The following is a 17,677-nucleotide window of genomic DNA, read 5'->3' on the forward strand; positions in this document are numbered from 1 at the left end:
AGGCCAATGGTGGGCTTCTGTGGGGGGCAGGCCTGTGTATAGTATGTGCACTATAACGTGGTAGGAGATCGGAGAAGGGAGCTGATTAGTCGGGGGAAAGAGTGTGTAGGCCATTCAAGGCAAAACAACTTGCAACCCTGCCCTACTACCCCTGGCCATTTGCAGACTGGTCCCATTTCTCCAGTTCACAATACCAACTATCAATCCCAGTATCTCTTGCTCTCTCTCTCTCTCTCTCTCTCTTTCTCTCTCTCTCTCTCTCTCTCTCTCTCTCTCTCTCTCTCACTACCACTCTCTTTCTCTGCCTCAAATAGACACATTGTATGACATGGGGAACAAAGCAATCATCTGCAAGTTCACAGATAAGGAAAGGGGTTGTGTGGAAACTCAGATATCACCACGAGCTACCTGCTAAAGGTTATGGAGGCAAGAACTTTAGGTTCTGAGGAAAGGCTGTCTGAAATGTGAGGGCTGCAGTCACCCATGTCACCTTCCTTAGTAGGTTGGTAAACTGGCCGAGAGACCCCTCAAAACCTCTTTATAACATGCCGAGCTGCTATGTACAGTGGTCTGCTGGGACTTTTGCCCACTAAGGGCAGGGCCCATCGAGACTTGGCAGGGCATTGGTCAGGCTCTTGACAGGCATTGGAAGGGCAGAGGCCATAATCTCTGCGCGGTTAGCACAAAGGTATACCATGCTCTCATTTGGCAGAGCACGGCCAGAATCTCTGCTTTTTTTACCGAGAAGTCTACTCTGCTGTCTCCCACAAGCCCAAAACTACTCTTCACACACAGACCAAAATCCCCACAACATACCAACAACAGCCACAAATGGTCAGTTTTCACATGGCACCAAGATTTTGGCGTCAGAGTAAAGCTGTAATATTGCAGGGGGCTCTTCATGATAAAATGAGGCTCAGAAAAGATAGAAGGTGGTAGGTAGGGGCTGTCAGGGAGTAGCGTATGCACAAGGTGTGAGCTGTTCCTCACAGGGGGTCTTCCGAAGCTGGGGAAGGTACTGCCTCTCCTATTTACAGCTATTTACACCATAGAAGAGAGGAATTGCAAGAGAGGTTGTCTCTCTGAAGTAAGTGTGGTGTTGGCTGACTTGTACTCTTGCGTTTATAACCTTTACACAATTTGTTGAAATGTCTTAGGAAAAATGTCAGATAAGCCAGCACACGCACCCCACACTCACCCCTAAAGTGTGCAGCTGATGTGTGTAATGTAATTTAATTTGTTATTTGTGTAGCACCTTTTCCCATTAATATGACATCAAAGCGCTGTAGGGGAATGTGCTCAGTGGACCAAAGTCCAAGGTATAGTAAATTCATCAGAGGAGTTTATAATGTGTGTGTGCGTTTTAGCCAATACAGCGGCAGGTAGGGGTGGCAAAGTCACTGCTAGATACCCATGTCAAGCTGGCATGTGAATGGGTGCTGTGAGGTAGTCTGGAGAATACGCTAGTGCAGGAGACTCCTTACATGTCCAGCTAGACCTAATTCTTGTTGTGGGCTATAGCTGGATTCTTATGGCAGAGGTGTTGTGTTGTGTCTTAAAGCAGTGTATGATAGTGGATGCTGCAGGTGGGTGGCAGTGCCTTCGGCCATTTTCCATAAGCATGGAGTGTCCTGGCTGGTTTTTTGGTTTCGTAGAGAAGGGGCATGGTAGAGATCGAGCACAGCTAGAATCAAAAAGTGAGTACACTTGGAATACAGCTATATTCAATACAGCAGCTACACTCAGAATACAGCTAGATTTAACTCTGCTGCAAAATTCAAGCTGAATTAAGTTGGAGGCAAATGCCAGGGCTGAAGGCTTCTAAACAGTAGCTATGCTCAAAATGCAACTAGCCTCCTCACATTGTCAGTTTGTAAGTGCTGCCAGAGTTAAAACAGTGGCTACACTCAATAAAGCTAGACTCAGTCCAGGGACTACACTCGGTGCAATTAGAATTAATATGGCAGCACAAATCAAAGCACAGCTGGATTCAACACATTGGGCCTCATTCCGCGTGGGGCGGTAAGGGATAACGGGCACCGTAAGGAGACTGGTGCCGGTAATACAGGACCCATTAAGGGAAATCCGAGCCAATAACGGTACCGCAAATTGTGGTACCATTATTAGCTACTTCCCCCTTCCCATTGAGCCCTATGGGGCTCAAATGGGAATGGGGAATGGTTTTTTCAATGGGGACTTACCGGTCCCGCAAAGGTCGGACTACACCGGTAAGTCCCCATTGAACGAGACCGGTGCCGGTACCGTTATTGGAGGCAGTCATGGCGCAAATAGCGCCATGACTACCACCAATCTCGGAATGAGGCCCATTGGCTGTACTTACAATGCACCTAGAGATAAATGGGGGTGAGTTCAAAGTATAGTTAAGTTCTGCACAGTATCTATATTTAACATGCAGCTAGATTCTACACTGAAAAAAGCTGCTAAATTTAAAACAGTGGCTATACTCAAAGCATAGCTAAATTTAACACAGTGGCTATACTCAAAGTGCAGCTACATTCAACACAGTGGGCCTCATTACGACTCAGGCGGTAAGGGGTTTACGGCAGCGTAAACAGCGCCGACCCTTACGGCCTGATTCCGAGGTCCCTTAGCGCCATGGCGGATTTAACACCTGCTTTTAGCAGGTGTTAAAATCCATGGCGCTAAGGGACCATGTTGTTAATTACGCCACCGTAATTTACGGTGGCGTAATTAACGCCTTCCCCACTCCCATTATGCCCTATGGGGCAAAAATGGGAATGGGGAAGGGTAAATGGGGATTGGGGACTTACCGCCCCGCCGACCTCGGAATGGGGCGGTAAATCCGCCAACCACCATGGCGTAAACATAGTTTACGCCATGGTGGTAAAGGTACGACCCAGGCGGTAACTTACTTCCTGGGTCGTAATGAGGCCCAGTGGCTATATTTCAGGTAGGTACACAACAGTGTCAAGAAATCACAAATACACTACTGGATAAGCAACCAGATAGTCATCCCTTACTTGGAAGGTGCTGCAGACAGCTTCATGATCCTTAATAGGGTGCCCAGGTCAAACAGGCAAACATGGGCAATGCAGGTGCCCCTAGGAAGTACCCTTTGCCTGGGCCCTTGGGCGGCTGACTGGGCAAGGCTGCCCTAGGTGTGTTCGACAAGTATTCAAGTTTGTATTTGTATTTGTATTTATTGTGTTTATATAGCGCTTTCATCCAAAGCGCTTTACATTATAACAACAGACTACAACATTATAACAACAAGTTCCTTGGCACGTGACCTTAAAGCCAACCAATTGGGCTCCATGTGGTGGGAGAGGTGAGAGGAGGACCAGGGAAAAGCTCTGAGCCGAGCAGTAAATGCAAGGATTGCACAGGTGGCAGAAATAAAACATAAACGCAATAAAAAGGCAAGAAATTCACTCATGCTGCTTTGGATATCCTCTGTGTGCAGCCTACAACAATCTGTGGATGCATCACCACAAAGCAATGAAATATTGCCCTCTCTCTACTTCATGATAAACCAGATGAGTCATTTAAACAGGGGAAGTGCTTTCCAAAGAAGAAGCTTGTAAGTCTCTGAAAATTGAACACAACTGCAACTGTGTATAGGATCATCCATTTTGTAAATTCCTGAGCTACTGTGTAAACTGGGTCTAGGGTTGTAGAACGATGCCTGTTAGATTCTTTAGTCCACATATCCCAGTGTATATAGACATTTATACATATATTCACATGCTACACAAATGAGAAGTGTGTGAGAAGTGTGCAAGTCCCTGAACATTGAGGACAATGGCATCTGTGCAGATAAGATCAGCCATTTTATAAGTGCCTTGGCTAAAGTGTAAACTGGATCTGGAGTTGTAGAACGCTTCACATAAGTTCTCCTTTTAGACTGCCCTGCCCAGTGTATAGACATATATACAGACACACAAATGCAACTCAAAGAAGAAGTGTGGAAGTCTCTGACAAATTGAGCAAAACGGTATCTGTTCGATGGAATCAGCCATTTTGTAAATGCCTGGGCTACTGTGTATGCTGGATTTAGGATATGTTATGATATGATATGGCATTTGTAACGCGCCTATACACAAGTGTTTCAAGTGGTAGAATGTTGTTGAATGCAGCCAACGAGGATTCAGTACGATTGGTGTTTTAATTGGTTACCTAGAGAAAAGTCTAACTCTGATGCAGTGCTTTTGGACCCTTTAAGGAAAGGGAAGCCAACCTTTCAATAAGAACTTTTCAAATTGACTTATTCCCATAAGACCTCATAGGCAATGCCTAACTGGCACAGCTGTAAAATGTAGCGGCCCCATGGACAAATGATTTTGCATGCACAAATTGTTATAGCCACATTTTGCAACAAAACAGTGTACAACAATGTGATATAATTATTATGCATTCAAACCTTGATTTGCCAAATCTACGCCTAATTGTAGTGAATGTGATACGTGAGAATGCACTTTGCAGTTGATTTCCACGAAATGGCAATAGTCAAATGAATGCTACATAGAACACACCCTAAATCCTCATGTAAGAAAAAATAGGCAACATATCTCAGCATGTCACAACTACACAAATCAAATGAACACCAACATTTTCATGCTTGAAAATAGTTACTTAAATATGGGGGCCTAGTCCTGATTAAGTGCAATTCACAGAGAACAGAGGACGAATTGCCATGCTCATTCTCTGGCTAGTGACTTTATCATGAATAAATCACAATTCACAAAGGGGAATTGTTAGATAAAATAGGGCAGGCTGGAGTACTTTCTGTGGAGCCAGAAGACTTGCATTCAGTCCTTACAAACATACATAATTTGATAAGCTTTGGGACTGTGTCCACAATTACTGTAATGATCTTACAGTGCCAAGGGGAAAGAGGGAAACACCAGGAGTAAGGGAGAATAAGGAGGAGGACAGTAGATTCAACTTTAGAATTTTGAGGGTGTTCTGGTACCTTTACTGTGTTTGTAGGGATGAATGAATAGCCAATCACAGTGAATCAGAATGAAAACTGATCAGATGCAGAAAACAAATATAAAGTCACAGGGTTAACAATCGTTTTCCGGCGTAGCTTTTTCTAGTACAATGGGAGGTGGAACTAGGTTTGGTACTAGAATTGGTCAAAGCATGGATGTGTAATCGCCCCAAGATTGTCAGGTAACGCTTTGGGAGCCCCGTGCTAATCGCTGGGATAGAGCCTGGCAGTAGCGGAGGCAGATTTTGGTGCTGGGGCGTTTAATAGGGCACCAGTGGGAGGCTGGGTGGCACTCTGGGTACAAACTGGGCACCGGGGGGTGTGGTCACCCCCTCCACACCAACCCTTGCTCTGCGCACTGGAGCCTGGGGCTGATAATCCAACTGCCAGATGTGACACAGCAAGGAAATAGCTGTGTAAAGGAAAATGCAGGGAAACCAAAATAGATATGTGTCGGGTGGGGGTTAACCCAGAACTTCAAGAGTCATATTTGCACTTCCTTTCCATAAGAGTGAGTTCACTAATTCATTTACCAATACATTAAGGTTCACAACAGATTTTGATACATTAGCTAACATCATGTATAGGGTGTGGGATCTCTGATTGTACTACATGTGGAAGAATCACATGTAACACATTCCATATGCCCAAAGCATGCACCATATGCCAGGTCGGGTAGACACATTTTCCATGCATGATTTCCCCAAACAAATATGATTCAGTTGAACCTTCCAACATCATCTAACATCAGTAAACACACTCCCCACCTATGGATATAGACATGTGTAATGCATTTATTGTATTTATTGTTCACTTGTTAGGCAATTATACAGGAAGCAAATACGGTTTCAAAGCGCCCAGTGGATAACCGGAAAGTGACAGGGGATGATAGTCAAAGTAATTACAACAATGTTAAATAATTAGATACAACAAAGAAGAAGAGACAACGGGGAGGGGAAGATGAACCTACTCTGCCTTGTGAGAGTTCAGAAAGTGCAAGTGTTTGTGGGAGAGGGGTATGGCATAGGAGCTGTGGTGCTCATGGAGAGCAGAATGAGAAGTGTTATGAAGAGAGGGAAGTGCAACCTCCAGCGGTGGAGGGCGAGTCATTGCAAATGCAGGGGTTAGACAGCAGCTGGGATGAAAGATGTGGGAGGTAAGGTCCCAGAGGATGCATAAGGGCCCTGCACACCAGAAAAGCTACTCTGTGATTAGCAGGGGAGAGACGGGATGAAGGAAGAGGTAAAGAAGAAGGTCTTGACGCTTTAATGGCAGTTAAAGAGGTCCTGCTCAAGACAAAGAGGGAGGGGGAGGCTGTTCCAAAGGAGGGAGCCCACTGAGGAAAGCGACCGACCACCTGCTTCCTGTTTCGCAAACCGCTTCCCATGTAATGAGTTGGTGACAGAGGAACGCAGGTGTCTAGAGATGGAGTATTTGCTCAGAAAGTGTTGCAGATAGAGTGGTCCCCGGCCCCAGACAGCCTTGTGGATGATGCAGAGGGATTTGAATTTAATCTGTGCTGCTATCGGGAGCCAGTGAAGACTTTGTAGGGCAGGGGAGATGCAGTCCCTTGGCTCGAGGCCAAGGATAAATCTTGCTGCCCTATTCTGGATTAGCTGGAGGGGTCACAGTGTGGACAATGGTAGATTAAGGAGGAGGCTATTGCAATAGTCAAGCCTAGAGAGAACCAGAGCCCGGGTAACATTAAATCTCTGGGGAAAGTGAGGAAAGGTAGAATTCCTTTCAGAAGGAAAAGCTGAAAGTGCGACTTCTTGGCAATGTGCTGAGTATGATGGCAGAAGGAGAGAGAGGAGTCAAAGATGACTCTGAGGTATCTGGCTTCGGAAGAGGGAGCAGGGGGAGGGCCCATGGAAGAAGACAAGAGTGAAGGGAAGAAGTTGGGTGCTGGGGTCCTAATAGAAAGAATCTTTGTTTTGCTGCCATTGAGGCAAATATCATTAGAAGTACGCCAGGCCTGAATGGCTGAGATGCAACCATGGATGAAGGAGGGTGCAAGGGTGTCTGTAGGAAGTTTGAAGAAGAGCTGTGTGTCATCAGCATAGCACTGGAAGTTGGGGAAGAAGAAGAAAGTGAGGTGTGCCAGCAGAGTAAAGCAGATGTTAAAGAGCTAAGGTGAAAGAATGCAGCCCTTGGGGACGCCACAGGAGGCGGATGATGTAGGGGAGAAGGTGGTGCCCAGTATGACTTTGGAAGAGCGCTCAGTCAAGAAGGAGGTAAGCCAGTCCAGTGCCCACTCCGACATACCAAGAGTGTCATGGAGAATTTTTGTGAGGATGGAATGGTTCACTGTGTCAAAAGCAGAAGAGATATCAAGGAGGATGAGGACAGTCAGGGATTTGGAATCAAGGGATGCAAGCAATTCTTCATAGGTGTTCAGAAGAGCAAATTCTGTGCTTCTGGCTGATCAGAATCCAGACTGATGGATGGTTGTGAAGACTGCCAACAAGTTCAGTGTGGGAGTTAAGTTTGGGGAAGGCTAACTTCTCAACCAATTTTCCCAGGGAAGGGGTGATGGAGATAGGGCGCACAAGGGTGTGCTTGAAGGAGGTTGGAAAAGAACCAGTAGCAAAGAAGTGGTTACAAAGATCGGCGATAGCAGGGGCGAGTGATGAGATGTTGTTCTTAGTGGTTCTGGATGAGCAAGGGGCAATCTGTTAGGTAGAGACCTTCATGGAGTTGACAGCTCTGGTGACTTCTTCCGGAGAGACAGAGGCAAAGGAGCAAAAGGATGAAGGAGGAGGGTGAGTGGTCAGCAGAGGTAAGGGGGGATGGGTTGGAAGAGTGTGTGACAAGGCTTCTCAGGATGACCTGGGTTTTGGAGGTAAAGTGAGTGGCGAGTGCATTGCAAAGGGCCTGGGAAGGAGTAGGGGTGGAGGATATTGTGGATGGGTTGGCAAGTTCCCTGCAGATTTTGAAGAGTTCAGCCATATTGTTGGACGAGCCAGATACTCGTGCCTGAATGTGGGCCTTTTTTTAGCACAGATCGAGAGTGTGTCAAGCCTACGGAGCAAGTGGCAGGCCAGTTTGTAAGAGGGTGAACCTGAAGTTTGCCACTTCTGTTCTTGTCGGAATGGATGATGGCATCCAGCGTGTGTCCGGCAGAGTGGGCTGGACCAGAAGGAAGAATGGAAAGGGATAGGGAGGTGCAGAGGTCAATCAAGAGGGTGGATGCTGCGAATGGGAAGTCCAAATGGATGTTAAAGTCACCTAGGTGTAGCAGGTTGGAGGTGGTAGAGAGTAAGGAGGAACAGAAATCAGACTGCTCAGAGAGAAACAGAGAGGAAATGCCTGAAGTCCGGTAAATGGTAGCAATGGTCAGGGTGGAGGAGGGCGAGATGAATAATTTGCATAATAGGCTTTCAAAGGTGGATTGGAGCTGAGTGGGTAGGATGGAAGAAGGAATCCATTCAGGGCGGATTAAGGCAACCCCACCACCAGCGCTGTGAGGTCGAGGCTTGTAGGTGATTTTAAAGTAGTTGGGTAAGAGCGAGTCAAAGAAATGACAGAGCTGGCATTGAACCAAGTCTCAGTGAGTGGAAGTATGTCAATGTCAGTGTCTTCCAGGAGAAGGCAGATGTCGGCAGAGTGTTTATTGGCTGAGCATGCATTGAGGGTCCCCAGGTGGAGATGATTGCTGCCTTTGAAAGTTTTTTGAGGTGGAGTACAGGGGCATGGTACTTCAGTCAGAGTTGGCAGAGCAGGAGGGGGCTAAGGGGAGAGGTAGGAGAAGGAAGGAATTTGATGAGAGATGGCATGATCCGGTCAAAGAGAAGGAGGTTAGCCTGATGGCCGTGAACCAGGATTGTGCCCGTGAAATAGACATTGATGCAGCAGCGAGATGAGAAGAAGCCTGCCAAGAGGAAAGACTAGAGATGAGATGAGAAGTCCATAGGTCTGGAGATGGGACATAGGAAAGGATGTCAGTGAAGATTTCTCTGGAGGATGCACTGACATAGGTGTCTGCAATCGGGAGGCTAGTGTTTGCAGCAAGAATGTCTTTTTTATGCTTTTTCCGTCCAGATTTTGTGAGAGAGGGTGGACAGGTGATGGTGTAGCAGTTGGAGTAGATTGGAGAGATGGAGAGTGCCATCGCAGAGCAAGAGGAAAGAAGTGAGAGGCAGAAAGATAAGGAGGGGGGACGGGTCTGCAATGCACAGTTCTGACCTTAACTCACAGGTGGATCTAAAGTGGATGTTAAGAGTAACAGTCACAAACAGTGCGGGCTGTGGGCAAACCTAAATACAAACAGGCACTAACAATGCAGGATGTGAGGACACCTACATACGACAATGCAGGATGAGAGGACACCTAAATACGATTCTTAAACAAACAGGCACTAACAATGCAGGATGTGAGGACACTTAAATACAATTTCTAACCAAACAGGCAGTAACAATGCAGGTTGTAAGGACACCTAAATAGGATTTTTAAACAAACATGTACTAACAATGCAGGATGTAAGGACACCTATATACGATTTTTAAACAAACAGGCACTTACAATGCAGGATGTGAGGGCACCTAATTACGATTTTTTAAAACAAACAGCACTAACAATGAAGGATGTGAGGACACCTAAGTACGATTTTTAAACAAAGAGCCACTAACAATGCAGGATGTGAGGACACCTAATTACGATTTTTTAAAACAAACAGCACTAACAATGAAGGATGTGAGGACACCTAAGTACGATTTTTAAACAAAGAGCCACTAACAATGCAGGATGTGAGGACACCTAAATAGGTTATTTAAGGCACACGTATTGAAGCACAGCAGTACAGAAGTGGGAGCAGTGGATGTAAGACCTGACAATGACAAAGACAATGTAAAGGTTTTAGACCATGAAACAGGGGAGAAGTGCCAGCTGAGATAGATTAGTGATAATGACAGGAGTGGCACAGGCACAGAGTCAGGAGAGATGAGGCAGGCAAAGCGGAGCAAACATTCAGACCTCACGTAATTGCAGAGGGGGGATGGCAGAGTCGAGAAGCATGTGGATGAAGTACCCAGCATCATGTGCAGACAAGCATAAGGATTCAGTCATCAACACATTTCACCTGAACCTCAAAAACATTGGCAGAACATAGCACTGTAACTGATTAATCCAAACAGTATGTATGCCTTTCCTTGCCATTTTTGTAGTGCTAGCTCTGACCTTCTGTTGCCACCCCTAATGACCAAGTCATCTCGACCGCATAGTCACTGACAATATCGATTAGTGAAGAGCATCCGTACAGGATACAAGCAGCAGCTAGTGAAAACCCATTCACATAGCCACACATGAGTGAAGATGGCAGAACAAGGTGGCCTAAAAGATTCTATCATATCTCATATGCATTAGCAAACCATTTACAGGTGCCTATACTACAACACTGTAGTCACCGAACATGTGTGGCGGAGACAACACAACACAACAGGCAGTAACTAGAACCAAGCAAACAACATCCAACTGTTGCGTGTGGAACTCCTGTATTGTTAAAACAAAGCATGAAGGATAGCGGGTGAGCAGGGACAAGGGAGGACTCTTAACAGCTCTTCTAAAAATAGCAGGTGTGGTGTACCTGCAGGAACTGGAGGAGCTGACCTACATGGGGACATGGCTTGGGATAGTGTTCACTTGGCACACCAGGTTGGGGGTGTTGCAATGGAGGACAATGCATGCATTGTTTCACTGTGACGGTCACCAAGTAGGTACTCTATGTGCCAGAAGCCCTTTGTGTTCACAACGAATTAGATGATGTGTGTTCTCCAGCTGATACTGTAGCATAGCACCTGGGATGCCTGGCACCCGAGGGTTTCTGAAGTCTGGTGTGCACCTGAAATAGGTGGACTTAAGGAGTCCAGTGTACCCCCTGGTCTATGGCATATCAGGTTTGAGTCTCAAACTGTCAGTGCTTTGGCACGCCCTCTGCCCCACCAGACACAGGTGCCTCGTTCTCTTGTCCATCCCTCATCTCCCACAACCATTTCCTCCTCCCCCTCACCATCCCTTAATGCCTCTCCCTCTTCCACGTCCTCCTCCTCCTCTCTACCCCTTAATGCCCTCTCCCTCTTCCACAGAGGAGCATGACAAGATTGCCCTATTTTAGATGTCCTCCCTGCCACATGGCCTTCAGAAGCTAGCACCACAATACGTTCCTCTTTCTCTATGGGAGCTTCCACCAAAGCTATTCATTTATTGTCTTTTTGGTCATATAAATAGATACCTGATGTTAGCTATATTGATTTAAATGTGAGATTGTCTGGATTATGTCTCTGTGGATTTACAGTAACAAGCATCCAGCTAAAATGACAACTTCTACTAGTGATTACCTGGTGACAGCAAGGCATGTTGTCATGCAATATATGGATAGGAGTCTCTGCCTGGGGTATGTGGCTGATGTGTGACAATAGGTCCATGCCAGTGATCACATCTGTGGATGATTGAGTGGAAAACCACAGCGCCATCACTAGCAAGACATCATATACAATCACACCTGCATTGCACCATGAATGACAGAGATGTGATGTATCTTGTGGGATTAAGTAGCTTGGATGGTCCCCATCAGACATATGTGAGCACGACAAACACAAGGAAATCCTATAGGGAAACCCCCAGGGAGAATTTCAGGACAATCACAGGAGTTGCATTAGCCTGACTATTAGTTAGTGGTCTCCCAAATATCGTCCTAGCCGCTTAAGCTTCTATATATCGGCATCACTCCACATAATCTGCCTCACTTTCTTCAATAAAAGGTTGAAGCAAACTGTGACGGTTGTACAAATGTATGCCGGATGTTGTTGCTCATTGCAGAATGAGAAACAAAAACGTCCATGCAAGCTTTCTATTTCTCATGTGCATTGTTTCCTGTAGCGCTACAGGAAATCAGCCTCAGACACCTCTGGTTCAACATCTTTAAGGCACTGCTCACGAGTCTCATCAAATTGCACAGCCTCAAATGACACAGCTATGGCGTTGACACACAAATCAATGTAAAACCCAGTGCAAAGAGCTATGATTTAAGATACACCTTGGCAGGTGTCTTACATGTGCACTCATGCATCACAAACAGCATGCTGGCACTCAACCATAGCAAAACAGAAGTCATCATCGCTGACACAAATTCAAGAAGCACTGGAATGAGTCCCTGACCAGAAGAAACATGTGCACTGACACCCAAACTGCTGGAGAAACTCTGAAACTTCCTAGCCAGTCCACTCACACTGGCAGCACAAATCAGATCACTAGCCTGGAAGGCCCTCTTTCACAAGAGACTCGTCAGTTACATCATGTCTCCCCTCAACTTTCACACAGAATGCGCACCGTCGTCATACCGGCACATTCTCAAATGTACTACAGCTGCAGTGTATGGATCTTCAATCCTACCTTCATAGAAGGCTACAGTGTTTACACAATGCAGCATCCAGGGGATTAGTATCTATAGGCAAGAGTAAACACATGATGGCGGCATTGCAATCTGGCTACTAATCAGCCACTGCACTCGGGCCAAGCCACACTGCACTGGCCACTGCATACAATCATCTTAATGCTTAAGGATTCCACCATGAGGCAGTCTGTGCTTCCAAACGGGTTCTTTGAAATAGTTAGAATTATTTAGGACACATTCAGCTAAGAAGGTGGGTAAGGAGCTACCCTTAGGACCATTGTCGGCATTTAAAGCAAATATGCTCTCTCTGCTCCTCCACTCAGATGCCACATCTTATCATTGCATTGCCGTAAGGCACAGTTTACTGCTGACAAAGAGATCTGATGCCATATTGACGGCAATAAAAGAATCCACCAAACCTATTATCCAACACAAACCCGGTATAAGGACAAATCAACAGGAAAGAATACCTGATGGAAGCACAACTTGGACCAGAGGAATGTACATCTGGCAGAGGCATCTACCATGATATTAGAGCTCTGAAAAGAGCATGTGACCCTCCCTTCACACCCCACTCCCTGTTTCACAGGAGAGAAATTACCAAAAGGCCTCTGCTAGACAAAGAACATTAAACAACATAAAATGGCCATTGGACTGATCCATGTATAGCCTTCACAATAGTGACAACTTCCAGAGCAGTCCAATTGACAAAAACGAATGTCTTTGCATGTTGGCTCAAGCCTCTCCCCACCCAAAGAAACAACATTCTTGAAAACAATGGTCTTGACTGCCAGTGTGCATTTGTCATGACATTGGTGAGCCTGACCTGGCACTGCCAGACTATTGCTCAGCTCAAAGTTACTTACACCCATCTTAAGAATACATTGATGCTATTTAGCATTTGGCCATGTGTCCCCTAAACCTAAACCCAATATCTAAACCATGTCTTTTCCTGCTTGTTTTCTTTCTTTATCACCAACTCAAATCTCTTCTCTCCAGACAAAAGTCCTCTAGTGCTACCTTTCAACCTTGTCCAGTGAAAATCTTCAGATCATTGGGGCCTGAAATATCTAACCACATACTGGACTTGTTGAACCACTCTCTCGTCACCAGCGTTTTCCCTGCACTCCCGAAGTGGTGTGCCGCTTCAGAAGAAATTAAATATAGATTTTGCTGACCATGCCAATTACAGACCCTTTCTAACCTCACAGTCCTCACCAAGCTTCTTGAAGCTGCTTACAAGCAGCTCCAGTTCCACAATGAGAATATTTCTTTCTCTTGGTCAACACGGCACTGGGTAGGGTCTTGGCTCCTTTCTCGATGAACTTGAAATTACATTTGATGTCAATGGTACCAATGCTTTGCTCCTCCTGGATGTGTTAGTGGCATTGAACTCAGCCCATTATCATATGCTTTGAGGCGGTGCCAATTCCATTGTAGGCATACAAGAGGTTTCTATGTCAGATCTCGAAGAGGCATTCTCTTTTCCTTAATCTCTCACCCTTTATCCATAGCATGTGGCATTCCAGTCTGCCCCTCCTCTTCTATCACTATCTCTGCTACCTTGATAGCGTGATCCCTTCCTTTGACACATTGCTCCTCCATTGTCTGGATAAGAAATACTGCTACGTGGAAACATGGAACCCCCCACTGCCACCCCCTTTCCTTTAGCCTCCAGGCAATGAACAGCTCTATAGAATCCAATTGGCTGACGCTGAATACCTCAAAGTCTGAAACCCAGCTCCTATCCCTCACCATCCAAATAGAGCGCTGTGTTGCAACTAGTGCCATGTAATTGCAGGTAACAAGAGTTGACATGAATACATGTATGAGTGATTCAAATATGTCACACTTGTCCTATACGCATAAGAGCTGCTTTGACATGTAGATACCTGAGCATGTAATCTGAGCTAAAAACACCCATCACCAATCATTTCACAAGTTAATTCACTAAACACTTGCTTGCACTATTACTAAGATCCTGTCAGTCTGTAGCATCTTATGTGTTGGGCCACAGCATAGACTCCCTCTCGATCCGCTTAAATGCGTTGACACAACCTCATGTCATATTTTTTATTTTTTTATGTTTATTTTTATTTAAAATGTTTGCACATTTATTTTACAAAAAATCTTACATCCTTCATTTGAGAAAGTTCCTAAAAGGGAGAGAAGAAGAGAGAAATGAATATTGAGCAATTTATTTTTTCCATCTTTTTTTTAGCAGTGATTGCCTGCCACCCCAGATGGGTTATTTCTTTGGAAATAAGGTCTTAGGTCGCTGCTATGGCCCTAACCTACTCTTCCCTGGTGAGGTCCATTGCTAATTCTATAGTACCCTTTCCCATAGGATCTGTGATTCCACATCTAGAGAGAAATAAGCAGCTCTCAAGACAGCATCCCCGAGACAGCATCAGCTGCCATCTCTGAAAAATGCCAGATCAGGATTGGACGTCTCTGTGAAGAATGTCACATGCATTTTGGAAACATACATTTCACATTGCATGTGCAGATTGCTGCAGGGAAATGCAAATGGCTGACTACCTTGTGTAAGTCAAAGTTAAGTTCCATGATTGTACCCAATGTTCCCATGCCATGTCATGCTCAGCTATGTCACATTTAGAGGAACACTTGTGATCCGTGTTAAGTGAATGTTATAAGAGAGTAGATTCAAAGACACCCAGCCCTTGAAATTGTCATTCTGAGAGCACTGAAAGCTGGAAGGGTGGCCGGGGATGTAGCCAGGATGAGAAGGGAGTGAGCAAGAGATTTTCAAGGAGGTGCAGAGGTTGATCCCACTCATCGAGGCCCACCAGGAGGATTTCCAGGGTGTCCATGGTTTAAGTCTTTTGGGGATTGTGAAGCAGATCTTGTGGCACAAGTCACTGATCATGCCATTGCTGAGGTTGTAGCCTTTTTGGCGGTGTAAGATGCTGAAAGATGGTGACCGCATGGACTGGAGGCCAAGAAAGCATGGCCCAGTCATTATCAATCAGCGGCAGCCACAGGAGGAAGTCCGCTTGATTAAGAAGCACTGACGGTGCAGAGGAGTTGGTCGGCACTATAATTTAGCCACGGATGATGATTGTAATTGGTCCATGATTAATCAGGATGAGGAGTAGGCCAAAAGAGGGGAATGAGGTGATTTAATGGGACAGCACTTCTATATTGCTCTAGCCAATAAGGTTAATGCCATCACTTGGATATAGGGATGCAACCCAATACCTGCATACTGTGGTGCCTTCCAGCTAGCAGTCACTGGCACCACTCCTCCACCTGGAGCAAACCCACAGAAGCTGCCCTGCCAGGGTACACCCTACCAGAACCTACCCCAGCAAGCTGGCCCAAGTCAAGACCCTTGCAGGTAACTGCACAGGCACCACAAATGTTGAGGAGTTCATATGCATCCAGCCCTGAGCACATCAAAGCTGAAATTGTGCGTGAAGTAGGGGAACTTGCAGGACAACCTGACATTTGTGGGGTTTTAAAGCAGGAGATTAGGAGTTAAACTACAGCATGTTATGCAAGACTTCAAACATCACCTGGATCAGTGCTTAATTTGTAAAAAAATAAGTACAGGGACTCAAATTCCTAGCAATGCTCAGGCAGAAGTTGGAGAGGGTGCAAAGTAAGCCAACCCCCTTTTCCTGAACTACTTACCTTGTTATTCCCACAGATATACAACATGGAAATAACTGCAGAAAAGGAATGTGCAGGGAATAGAGGCACCACATCCATACCCCAGGTCCATCTACACTACAGACTAACACAATTACATTATTTCAATGTAAAATTTGGGGCCAGCTGACCGACGGCATGGCGATACTGGGGATTGGACTGACCACACTTGGAGGTTGAGGGTGGCTACATAAAGTCACAAGCGAACCCTCAATGAAAGGGAAATTAACCCTTTAAAAATCAAACACAAACGGGCGTGTGATTTTGAGCTGTTTTAAGCTTGTGTGGAAGACAATTCCTGCATCTGTCATATTTCAAACAGTATTAATCAGGACATCAATCCATAAAGTAGAAAAAAATACATATTTTAATAATTATTACATGTACGCAGCCCCGGCGTTGCTTTCCATGGTGGCCATCATGGAAAAGGATTTGCCTTCCTACAATGGGATGCTGCGCATGCCCCATTGCAGGAAGGAAAATCCTTTTTTTAAGCACACCGGGTTACCGTTTTGGCAACCCGGTGTGATAATGGCCTTCATCCCCTGTTCTAGCCCCTGAAAGAGGTGATAACGGCCTGGATCCCTCGTTATCAGCCCCTGCGGCTGCTGGGCCGTTATCCCCAGTTCCAGCCCCTGGAACGGGGGATGAACGCCAGAATGAATGGAATGAATGTAAAGTCTTCCTCTACTAAGAGGGAAGGGGATTTCGCCAATGTGAATGCACATACCTTACACATGATTGACCTTTCAAATCCGTCAGAAAGCCTCGTTGCTGGTCCTGAAGGGAGCTGAGAAATGACTCATAGATTGAAGTGGCCATAGAACAAACAACTGTTGATAAATCCTCCAAGAAACATGTTTTTAACTATGGTAATTTCTTATTTGTTTGTGAAGTAATGGACGTATTATTTTTCAATATGCACTGTGTGCATTCTATTTGGAAAACACACTTAAATGCTTCTCACCTCATGCTGCATTGTAACAATATAAAATACTTTGGATAATTATTCAGAAACGATAATGGTGTATTGTAGTGCATGGCGAGAATGCATAGGTCCTTTTAACTGTAATATGGATGATGTGTCCGTCCTTTATGGAATGGTAGCATTTATTGGTTATGTATAATTACAAAATCGCTTTACGTGAGTTCCTTCTAGGATCTGCTTTTACCACTGAACCCAGCCCCCTGCCAGGTTCATCAACAGACCCACATGAAACGACTACAAAATAAGATTTAGGGAGGGCTGATGAATACCTAACCTCCTACATAACAGCTCAGAGCCTGTGTTCCTCAAATGTTTCTACCTCACCCAGTTTACCAAGATAGGTAGCGATGGGGAGGGATTATATCTACGAACTCCAGGAGGTTTCATATCACCCATGCCAAAGACAACTACCAGGACATGTCGTCAAAGCCGAATTCGAAAAAAATTAAATTGGGTAATGCAAAAGACTTTGGGCTTCATTACACGGTAGGTGGTAAGGGTTTACCGGTACCGGTAAGGGCACCGGTACCGGTAAACCCTTACCGCCTTTCTACGAGGTCCCTTTGCGGGACCCGACCTTAACGGCTGATGTAGACCAGCCGTTAAAGTTGGGACCCGCAAAGGGACCTTGGTACTAATTACGGTACCGTAA

Source organism: Ambystoma mexicanum, chromosome 5q, assembly GCF_040938575.1.
Source record: "Ambystoma mexicanum isolate Mex_15411 chromosome 5q, UKY_AmexF1_1, whole genome shotgun sequence".
Taxonomy (NCBI): Eukaryota; Metazoa; Chordata; class Amphibia; order Caudata; family Ambystomatidae; genus Ambystoma; species Ambystoma mexicanum.